A 12,168-nucleotide genomic window follows, 5' to 3' on the forward strand; every position below is an offset into this window, starting at 1 on the left:
TTTCAAGAATAGAAAGTTTTGATTATGGTTTCATGGAGAGAAACAACAGGCCTGTAGCTGTTAATTTAGGTGAAGGATCTAATGATCTGGGACTGAATGCAGTTCAGTGCTGGTGCTTACTTCGGAATGTTCCTCTTATCTTTGGAGATTTGGTAACTTCTACTGACCAACACTGGGGCCTGCTTCTTTTACTACTTCAAATAATAAACATTATATTCTCGCCCATGTTATCTCAAGGTTTATGTGTATATTTAAAACATTTAATTGTGGATCACCACACACTGTTTAAGAAGTTGTATCCTCAGAAAAACCTTTAGGCTCCAGGACCGGAAATCAACACTACTGATTCACTTCAACACTACTCTTTTCAAGAAGCGTATGCAGCAGTAAGAGTCCTCACTAGATCTAGAAAATATGAGCACATCAGCCCTGTTTTAATCATCTACACTGCTCCCAATTACATCCCACACTGATTATAAAATACTACTACTGACGTATAAAGCACTTAACGCTCTCACGCCGCAGTATCTGAGTGAACTTCTGTACCAGTATCCTCCACGCCTACTAAGGTCAAAAGGTGCATCTTTTGTTTCCCAAATATATAATGAAAACTACAGCAGGGGCAGATGTTTCTCTTATAAACCCCACAGTTATGGAACAACCTTCCAATCAGTTTTCAGGACTCAGACACAGTCTCAGTGTTCAAGTCGAGGCTGACATTTATTTAGTGGAGTCTTTAGTCAGTAGGTGTTTGTGAGGTAAAGGCTCAGATATGGAGGGATCATGGATATGGAGTGTTTGGTGAACTGGGATATTTGTATGCTGTCGTCCCCTCACATTCACATGTTCACTCAGGTTTGTTGACGATGGTGTGGTGGGTCGTCTCTTATCCCAGAGATCCCTCATGTCTGTGTTACCTTCTGGTTCTCCCTTGTAGTTATGCTGCTATAGCGAGTCTTGCCGGAGTCCAAACTGCACAGTGACATTAACTTTCACACAACAATAAGGAGACTTAATAATCCATATCCTTCTCTTCCTGTCACCCTCTTAAAACAGGGGTGATGTGGTCATATTTCCTAGATCTAGTGAGGACTCTTGCTGCTGCATTCTGAACTAACTAAAGCTTATTTATGCACTTACTCCAACACCCAGACAGTAAAGCGTTACAGTAGTCTAATCTAGAGGTAACAAAAGCATGAACTAGTTTTTCTGCATCCTGTAACGACATCATATTTCTAATTTTAGCAATATTTCTAAGGTGAAAGAATGAGATCCTGGTAATATTATTCATGTGAGACTCAAAGGAAAGACTCGGGTCAATAATCACACCAAGGTCTTTGACAGCTGTACATGCTGAAACAGAAACACCATCTAGAGATGCTACGTAATCGGAAAGTTTACTTCAAGCTGCATGTGGTCCTAGTGTAACGAGGGTGACACTAATATTCGCCCTCTTATTGGCTGAAGACAGGCCGAAATTGTATTAATTATTAAGATAGCCGACTACGCCACCTGGGGGCTTATCTGAGACCCAGGACTCACAAGTACACCCGCATTTAATTTAAATCACTTCACACAGAGGGCTGGGCATCAAATATTGACAGTCACGAGATGGATCAAATTACAAAGACCTTTTATTAAATACACAGATAAAAAGATTTAAGATTTGGAAATCAATGCAACATTCAATAAAAAAATAGCACACTGAGAAGTCCTTAAGAAGGATGCAAGATGATGTTAGTCCAAAGGAGCAGTCCAATTGGTCCAGGCTCGATCAGAGCAAGTGCACCACTTCGATTCAGTCCTACAGTGGCCTAAGTCTCCACCGGATTTAAACAGCACACTGTAAAACAGATAAGACAGCTGCCAGTATCTCTAGCTCACAAGTTATACACAACACCCCAATAATTACTTTCTCGTGCACACAGTTCCAAACCACAGCACAATCACACCACTCCAATAGCACAGCACCCGGGATATAGCAATAAAAATTCACAAAGTGACTATAAGCTAGCACACTGGCAATCATCAGTTTCTGTATTAAATGTTAAGGTCAAACAGTGCAACCAGTTAAGTTCAACTGGAGTCTTTCATCCAATGGTCTGGCTTCCGGAGTATAATGGCTAAAATCGTACTCACAATAGGACCGGGTAGCAATTCCCACTACCCAGTCTACGCGAAGTCCAGCGTTGTAACCAGAGTCCTCTGTTCCGCCGGGATAAACACTCTTACGCTCCACTCACAGCGTGGATTCCTCTCGCTCTCTCTCGGCGTCGTCACTACACGCCAGTCCAACCCGCACTCATCACATAGTGTAGCTAACCTCGTCCTTCAGCGTATACACTGCACATGGAGCTGCTTACACTCGTTGCATACTGGTATAACCTCCGAGTCTGTCAGCGTGTTCGCCGTTCATCCACCCGCTCACGCGGTCTCCGGAAGACGCCAGCTCGCCAGTCACACTTCCGCTATTCCCACGTGACTGCCCGTTTTCCGTAAGGCGCTCTCTCACACAGTCTCTACAGCATGCTTTTAAAGGGCACAGTCTCCACCCCTCCCTCATCAGCTCATCATGCTGGCATACGCAACAGTCTGTTGCTCATAAAAAGAAAACGCTGAGCAAGGCAATACAGACGAGGCCATTAATAAAAACAACAACGATTATGCAGGAGATTATCCAATTAATAAAAAAATGACATTAATACTCAGATCCCGTCACACCCCCCCACAATAAAATATCAGCAGTCCCTGCTATTACTTCATCTGTACCTCAAAGGCCGCTGTCCTAAATTTGGACGCGTCGAGCGCCTGACCTCATTTCCTCCCTCCATGTACCATGTACTATAGAGCAGGGGATCTGCTTGTACCCTAGTCCCTTCAGGACGTATTGGTTGTAGCTGTCCTACCTCTGGTGCAACACACAACTTAAGGACATTTCGGTGCAAAACTTTCTCTTGTCCCCCATGTTCTGGTCTCACTCGGTACACAAGTCCAGTCTCCCCCAATGTTCCAAGCACAATATAAGGAACTGGGTCCCACCAACTAGACAACTTTCCCCGTCCCTGCCTATTCCTTTCACGAATCCACACACGCTGACCCATCAACAATGGAGTAGTGTTTGCTCGGCTATCATAAGTCCGTTTAGAAAGGGTTGCAGCCTCATCCATAGTTTTTTTAGCTAATGCATATGCCCAACTCAACTTTTGATGGTGCTCCTTTACCCACCCCCTCAAATCCATTCGGGTCTGTCCTGCTCCCACTCCCAAGCTAATATCTACTGGTGTACGTACGGAACAGCCAAACATTAAATATGACGGTGTAAACCCTGTAGCCCCATGTGTGGTGTTGTTATATGCTTGCATTAGTTCTGGGAGAAATTCTGACCACCTATCCTGCTTATCTCTCTCCAATGTCCGCAACATCCCCAGCAGTGTCTTATTCACCCTCTCTACTCTCCCATTCCCCGCTGGGTGATATGGAGTCGTTCGACTCTTAGCAGTACCATACAATTGGCAAAACTCCCTCATCAATGCGGATTCAAAATTGGGCCCCATATCTGAATGGAAACGCACGGGACAACCGAAGGTCTGGACTACATGTTCCCACAAAGCTCTAACAGTTGCCTTAGCCGTTGGATCCTTAGTTGGAACAGCCCATGCATAACGTGTGAACATGTCAACAATAACCAAGATATTTTGGCATGAATCAGTTGGACGTCCTAAGGTCAAAAAATCTAGGGCTACCACTTCTAACGGAAATGATACCTCAATTGGATTCAGCGGGGCCTTATCCTCCCTTCCTCTTTGCAGGCCACAAATGACACAGCCCAGCTGGAACCCTTTTACAGTCTCCTCCATCTTTGGCCAGTAGAAATAACGTCTGACTCTCGACAATGTCCCTGCCACTCCTGCATGAGCAGATGCATCATGGTATCTTTCCCATACTTCTTCCCGTCTTGCGGCTGGGCAAATAATCTGCAAATATAACTCATGGGTACTGGGATCAATCACTCGCTTGTAAAGCACTCCATCTTGAATCACAAGTTTAGCATTGTGCTGCAATAACCGTTTAACTGTCAGGGACATCGTGATCCGCTCGTTTGATGTGGGCACCCTGTTAGACTCAACGTAAGACCGTACCTGTTGGAGTTCCTCATCCTCACTTTGGCTCTTACGCCACCCCTCCACATCCAGGGCATCAATCCCTGGCTGGCAGGCATCTTCTGTTGCCTCAACCTGTCGTACCTCTATAGGGGCTATTGGAAACCTGGATAAACTATCAGCATTAGCGTTCTCACGTCCAGCCAGGTACTGCACTGTGAAATCAAAATTTGCCAGCTGGGCCACCCAACGTTGCTCCACCGCTCCCAGTCTTGCTGTCTGTAGATGGGCCACCGGGTTATTATCTGTAACAACAGTGCACTTAACTCCAGTCAGATAATCTTTAAATTTCTCAGTAATGGCCCATTTCAAGGCCAGCAATTCCAACTTAAAAGAGCTATAATTGGCATCGTTCCGTTCTGCAGGGTGAAGGCTGCGGCTTGCATAAGCTATAACCCGCTCCTGCCCATCTTGGATCTGTGATAGAACGGCCCCCAAGCCCTGGTGGCTGGCATCAGTATAGAGGACAAAAGGTAAGGAGAAGTCAGCATAGGCCAAAATGGGTGCTTGAGTAAGGCATGTCTTTAATTTTACAAACGCATCTTGGCAGTCAGTACTCCACTCGACCTTACGACTACTGGACTTCTTGTCAGCTGAAACTCCCACTAGAAGAGCATTTAACGGTTGTGCCATCCGGGCAAAATTTGCAATAAATCGTCTATAGTACCCGGCCAATCCCAAGAATGCTCTCACCTCTCGGACAGTTGAAGGACTGGCCACCCTTGTACTGACTGCAGTTTTTCTGGATCTGGACTTATGCGGACTTGTCCACTACATGCCCCAAGAATTTCACTTGCCTCTGCAGGAACTGGCACTTATCTGTTCTCAACTTCAGTCCATGCTGCGACAGTCGCTGGAATACCTGCTCCAGATGATGAAGATGGGTGGTGAAATCTACCGAATACACAATGACATCATCCAAATACACCAACAGAAAGTCCACAATATAGTCACTCAAACAATGTTGCATTAATCTCTGGAACGTAGCGGGTCCATTGCAAAGGCCAAATGGCATCCATTGGAATTCAAATAGCCCCAAGAGGGTCGTGAAGGCAGTCTTTGGACGATCGTCAGTGTGCACTCCCACTTGCCAATAGCCACTAGCCAAATCCAAGGTACTAAACCACTCAGCCCTTGTTAAGGTAGTCAATGTCTCTTCTATTCGAGGAAGTGGGAATGCATCCTTATGTGTAATTGCATTTAACTTCCTGTAGTCCACACAAAAGCGCCAACTTCCATCTTTCTTCTTGACCATAACTACTGGGGCTGCCCATGGGCTGTTACTCTCAGAAATGATACCTCTCTCCAACATATCTGTCAGTAAAACTTTCATCTCCTTATACATCATTGGGGGAAGAGATCGAAAGCGTTCCCGAACAGGAGGGGCATTCCCAGTATGAATCCTATGTTGGACAGTCTCTGTAAAACCCAAATCATCCTCATTCTTGGCAAACACCCCACTCCATTTTTTTAAAAGTGTATCAACTGCTTGACATTGCTGATTGGTTAAGTCAGATCCAAGTATTACTGGGCTCACCTGGTCGGCAATTACCTCCTCTGTAGAGCTTTCAACTTCCACCATACGAACGTCAACAACTCCATCTGTATTCAAGGTCAGATCAAGATCCCTCGGGCCATAGATATCCGCCTTCGGCATCTCATACAATCGACCCAGCTTCTGGTATCGGCCCACAGACACTCTGTAAGGATGCAAATTACACAACCGGACCGGCACCCTACCGTCCTTAACTATAGCCAGAGATCGAGCAGCAGGCACAGCACCTGACTCCAACAGAGGTTCCACCAATCCACAATAATGCCGATTCTGCAAGCCCATTCGGACACGCCCCCATACAATGACTTTGCTTTGGGGAGGGATCCATATCTTGTGGCGACTGGCTGGCCAAACATATCCCAGGAATCCATCCTCTTGGGTGTGAGCCACAATACGTTGACATGCTGCCATAGCCTTTTTCCACACTCGCCGTTCCACAGAGCTCTGAAATGAGAAAGACTGCGATGGGCCCTGAAACAGGGCACTCCAGCATGCTGAAATAACATTCATTCCGATAATTAAAGGATTAGTAGAACATTCATCTTTTACAATCACAACACCTCTTCCGTGTAGTTGAATGCCTGCCACTTCAAAGTCCAATACAGCATACCCTACGTAAGGGATTTCTAGGCCGTTTGCAGCTCTCAAGGTCAACAAGGGGGCATCACCCAATTTACAGCTAGGAAAGTTCTCTTCCAGCATACTCTGCCGCATCAATGTTACTTGTGACCCAGTATCTAACAGGCCTTTACAGGGAACATTCTGGATTAAAACATCTACCATTGGGCAGTCAGCAATAAAGTAGTCGGTGGTCCCTTGGTTTTCCAGTGGGGTAAGTAACCCTGTTGTTTGGACCTCTACAACAGGGCATTCTCGTTTAAAGCTTGTCTAGGCTCCCTGTTCTCTCTACAGTTGCGAGCAACATGGCCTGGTTGTTGGCAGCGTCGACATATCGGTCTACCCTCAGGGTCCCAACGGTTTACAAACTGGTAATCTCTCCTCCTGGGACCAGGAGGGGCCTGCTGTTGTGGGGGTGCATGGGTTCCAGGGGGTACTGCATTAGGGGGCCTCAGCTCCCTCATCACTTCCTGAGTCAGCTCACGAATCTGGCCTTTAACCTCCTCCAAGATCTCTCGTTTCAACTCAGCCCTCCAATCAGGCCTAAGTGCATGTAGATTAGGTGTCTCGCGTTGACTAATAGCAGCACATGCAGTCTTATACCTGGTTTGGCCGTACTCCTCCTCCAACGATAACGCCTCCTGGTGTAACTCTGCAAATGTTCCTGCTTGGTTGCGACGTGCATACGTTTTTAAGGCCCTCAACATCGGACCATCCTCCATCCCCATCAAGAGCTGCTCCTTTAGTTGACCTTCGGCCAGGGCTCCCACTGGGCTGCGCCTCTGCAGCCTACAAAAGATTTCCCTTAAACGTAAAACAAAAGCTTTAAAAGATTCATCTGACTTCTGCCTGCAGCTAAAAAACTGTGACCTAAGGACGGGCAAAGGGATTTCTCCAGCGTAAAGAACATCTAATTGATCAAAAATTTTACTCAGCTTATCACGTTCTGCATCAGCCAAAACACGAATTTCTCGCTTTGCATCCCCACCCAAAGCACCCAATAAAATTTTAATTTGTTTCTCTTCAGTCATTTCTTGGGCCTCTAAAAGCCCTCGAATTTGCTCTTTCCAATCCCCATAGCTCAAATCACTACCTACCCCATTAAATTTAGGAACCCAAGGGGCCCCAGGAAAAACCGGCATCATCATTTTAAAATAAAAATAAAAAACAATTCCTATTCAATCCACCATGTGAATGTCAAATCGATAGCCCAGATCCCTCACACAGGTCCAAAATCCTTCCGACTGCGCCAGATGTAACGAGGGTGACACTAATATTCGCCCTCTTATTGGCTGAAGACAGGCCGAAATTGTATTAATTATTAAGATAGCCGACAACGCCACCTGGGGGCTTATCTGAGACCCAGGACTCACAAGTACACCCGCATTTAATTTAAATCACTTCACACAGAGGGCTGGGCATCAAATATTGACAGTCACGAGATGGATCAAATTACAAAGACCTTTTATTAAATACACAGATAAAAAGATTTAAGATTTGGAAATCAATGCAACATTCAATAAAAAAATAGCACACTGAGAAGTCCTTAAGAAGGATGCAAGATGATGTTAGTCCAAAGGAGCAGTCCAATCTGTCCAGGCTCGATCAGAGCAAGTGCACCACTTCGATTCAGTCCTACAGTGGACTAAGTCTCCACCGGATTTAAACAGCACACTGTAAAACAGATAAGACAGCTGCCAGTATCTCTAGCTCACAAGTTATACACAACACCCCAATAATTACTTTCTCGTGCACACAGTTCCAAACCACAGCACAATCACACCACTCCAATAGCACAGCACCCGGGATATAGCAATAAAAATTCACAGAGTGACTATAAGCTAGCACACTGGCAATCATCAGTTTCTGTATTAAATGTTAAGGTCAAACAGTGCAACCGGTTAAGTTCAACTGAAGTCTTTCATCCAATGGTCTGGCTTCCGGAGTATAATGGCTAAAATCGTACTCACAATAGGACCGGGTAGCAATTCCCACTACCCAGTCTACGAAGTCCAGCGTTGTAACCAGAGTGCTCTGTTCCGCCGGGATAAACACTCTTACGCTCCACTCACAGCGTGGATTCCTCTCGCTCTCTCTCGGCGTCGTGACTACACGCCAGTCCAACCCGCACTCATCACATAGTGTAGCTAACCTCGTCCTTCAGCGTATACACTGCACATGGAGCTGCTTACACTCGTTGCATACTGGTATAACCTCCGAGTCTGTCAGCGTGTTCGCCGTTCATCCACCCGCTCACGCGGTCTCCGGAAGACGCCAGCTCGCCAGTCACACTTCCGCTATTCCCACGTGACTGCCCGTTTTCCGTAAGGCGCTCTCTCACACAGTCTCTACAGCATGCTTTTAAAGGGCACAGTCTCCACCCCTCCCTCATCAGCTCATCATGCTGGCATACGCAACAGTCTGTTGCTCATAAAAAGAAAACGCTGAGCAAGGCAATACAGACGAGGCCATTAATAAAAACAACAACGATTATGCAGGAGATTATCCAATTAATAAAAAAAATGACATTAATACTCAGATCCCGTCACACTAGTAAAAGTAATTCCGTCTTATCTGAGTTGAGCAGAAGAAAGTTATTAAGCATCCACTGTCTAATGTCCTTTACACACTTCTCAACATTGTTTAGCTGATCTCGCTCATCTGGCTTTGCTGAAATATACAGCTGTGTGTCATCAGCATAGCAATGGAAGCGAATCCCATGTTTATGAATGATTTCACCAAGAGGCAGCATATATAAAGGGAAAAGCAGTGGGCCTAAGACAGATCCTTGAGGAACACCAAACTTTACCTCATAAAGTGTGGAGAACTCACCATTTACATCCACAAACTGATAGCGATCAGTCAAATAAGACCTGAGCGAAGAGAAAGCCATTCCCTTTATTCCAACAACGTTCTCAAGTCCAGCAAGCAGGAGATGATGATCAATGGTGTCAAAAGCTGCACTGAGGTCGAGCAAAACAAGTAAGGAGACAAAACCCTGATCAGAGGCCAATAACAGGTCATTTACCACCTTAACTAGCGCCGTCTCTGTGCTATGATGAGGCCGAAATCCTGATTGATACATTTCATAAATGTTATTCATAAGCAGATGTGAGCATAACTGCTGTGCTACAACCTTTTCTAGAATCTTGGATATAAAGGGGAGATTTGATATCAGTCTGTAGTTGGACAACTGACATGGGTCAAGGTCAGGTTTCTTAATAAGGGGGTGGATAACTGCCAGTTTGAAGGATTTCGGTACATAACCAGTGCTAATGGAAGAGTTAATTATTTTTAAAACAGGTTCAATTACCTCTGGAGCTATCTGTTTAAAGAAACTTGTAGTCAAGGGATCGAGAATGCAGGTTGATGATTTTGATGAGGAGATTAATGAAATTAAGTCACTCTCATGAATAGGAGTGAAGCTTTGTAGTTGATTGTCCGTTATAATTACACTGCTGTCTACAGGGTTACTTGTAAAATAATTTGGATTTATATTAACCGTCTGGATTTCTTGCCTGATGTTTTCAATTTTATTATTAAAAAAGTTGATGAAATCATTACTACCTAATGATGGTGTGCATGTTAGTGCAGTGCTTTTATTTCCTGTTAATTTTGCTACCGTGCAGAATAAAAATCTAGGATTATGCTTGTTATTTTCTATGAGGGAGGAGAAATATGCTGATCAGCAGCACTAAGAGATTTTCTATAATTTAGGAGGCTCTCCTTCCATGCTATTTGAAATACTGTTTTCAGTTTTTTGTTTGACGCCATTTACGTTCTAGTTTTCGAGTGGTCTGTTTTAAGGTGTGTGTATGATCATTATACCACTGTGCAAATTTTTTCTCCCTGATCATTTTGGTCTTAAGGGGAGCTCCATCATCTAGAGTGTAACGTAACGTTGTTTCTAGATGTTCAGTGGCCCAGTCGAGCTCTGCGGGGTCTGATGGAGATCTATCTAATATCGTAATTTCTGGAAGATTATTGATAAAACGTGCTGCTGTAGCTGACGTGAAAGTACGCTTAACACGGTAACGTGGTGACGTAGAAATGCAGTGACTGAGGCAAATTTTAAACGAGATTAGATAATGGTCTGAAATAGCTTCAGACTGTGGAATTATGACTAAGTTTTTTATGTTTAATCCAAATGTTAACAACAAATCGAGAGTGTGTCACCACTATGAGTGGCTCCTATAACATTCTGATTAATTCCAACTGAATCTAGAATGGACACAACTGCTGCTCTTAAGGAGTCTTCCTGATTATCAAAATGAATATTAAAGTCACCAATAATTAATGCTTTGTGTAAAGAAGTAGCTAAATTTGTGATGAAATCTGCAAAAATGAGAAAATCAGAGTCGGGCCCCTGGGGGTCTATAAATAATAATTAGTGGAATTGACTGACTGGACCTGCTTTCGGACACTGAATATTTTATGTTGGTGTAAAGAACTTCAAATGTTTTACATTTGTGTTTATTCTTTTGTGTGATGTTTAGATTATTATTATAAATAGCTGTGACTCCGCCTCCTCTGCCATTTAGACAGGGTTGGTGTATGTAACTATACCCAGGAGGACTCGCCTCATTTAATGCTACATATTCATTCGATTTAATCCACGTTTCTGTCAAACACATTATATTAAACTCCTGGTCAGTAATAATTTAGTTTATAGTCAGTGCTTTTGGCGTGAGAGATCTAATATTCAACAATCCTATCTTTAGATCAGAGGTGCTGCTGTGTGTTCAGTCCTATTTAATTTAATGTTAATCAGGTTACTAAAACAGACTTTCTGAGAATTCCTATATTTTGGTTTCGCTCGGGGGACCAGTCTGCAACAGTCTCCTACACTGACTCAGGACTACCTTTCGCTTCTGATCATCATCACTGTACCCCGTAACATCATATATCTGCTATAAATGGACTTTTGGTGTCACCCAGATGAGGATGAGGTTCCCTCTTGAGTCTGGTTCCTCTTAAGGTTTCTTCCTTATGTCATCACGGGGAGTTTTTCCTTGCCACAGTTGCCACCGGCTTGCTCATAAGCGACAAACTTACACTTATAAAGAACATCTTCACTTTTAATCACCACATTATCTGTGTAAAGCTGCTTTGAGACAATGTTCATTGTTAAAAGCGCAATACAAATAAACATGAATTGAATTTTCTTCACTTCTCTAACACACTCTCCATTACTCTGCACTGTTGACCCCAGGTACCTGGATTCCTCCACCTTCTTCACCTCTTCTCCCTGCAACCGCACCCCTCCACTGCCCTCCCTCTCATTCACACACATGTACTCTGTCTTACTCCTACTGACTTTCATTCCACTTTTCTCCAGCACATACCTCCACCTCTCCAGGATCTTCTCCACCTGCTCCCTACTCTCACCACAAATCAGAATATCATACAATAAACATCATAGTCCACTGACACTTTACACTGGATGTCCTTCAAGACTGTGCAACAGTTTCTTCCCACAAGCCATCAGGCTTCTCAACACACAGAACTGAAACGGAACTCTCTCACACACACACACACACTCACTCAAATGTGTGTAACGAACTGAAAACATTTTTTCCTGGACTTAACACCTAACACACACTCATCACTCATCTCAATCCATTCCACCACCATTCATTTATTTATTATTTATTATTCTTAACAGTACCACTCTCAACTGCTGTTCTTGCACATTTAGGATTTTCACTGTATTATACTGTTTACATGCTGTTTTTTGCACCTTCGACCGCTGCTGTATTTTTTTGCACTACACTGTTTACACTCACTTCTGGGATATAGTTTATATTTTGTATAGTTTTTACAGTTTTCTTGTAC

At 44.0% G+C, this 12,168-nt stretch overlaps 1 long non-coding RNA gene across 1 annotated transcript; it reads right to left on the bottom strand.

Moving 5' to 3' along the window:
* Window positions 1–1,616: 1,616 nt before the first annotated feature.
* Window positions 1,617–2,922, bottom strand: LOC124392197. Its single transcript, XR_006927118.1, has 2 exons — window positions 2,140–2,922; window positions 1,617–1,843 (listed from the first exon to the last, which is right to left on the bottom strand). It is a non-coding gene; the product is annotated as an uncharacterized LOC124392197 (long non-coding RNA).
* Window positions 2,923–12,168: the final 9,246 nt, after the last annotated feature.

The sequence above is a fragment of the Silurus meridionalis genome, chromosome 10 (assembly GCF_014805685.1).
Source record: "Silurus meridionalis isolate SWU-2019-XX chromosome 10, ASM1480568v1, whole genome shotgun sequence".
Lineage (NCBI taxonomy): Eukaryota > Metazoa > Chordata > Actinopteri > Siluriformes > Siluridae > Silurus > Silurus meridionalis.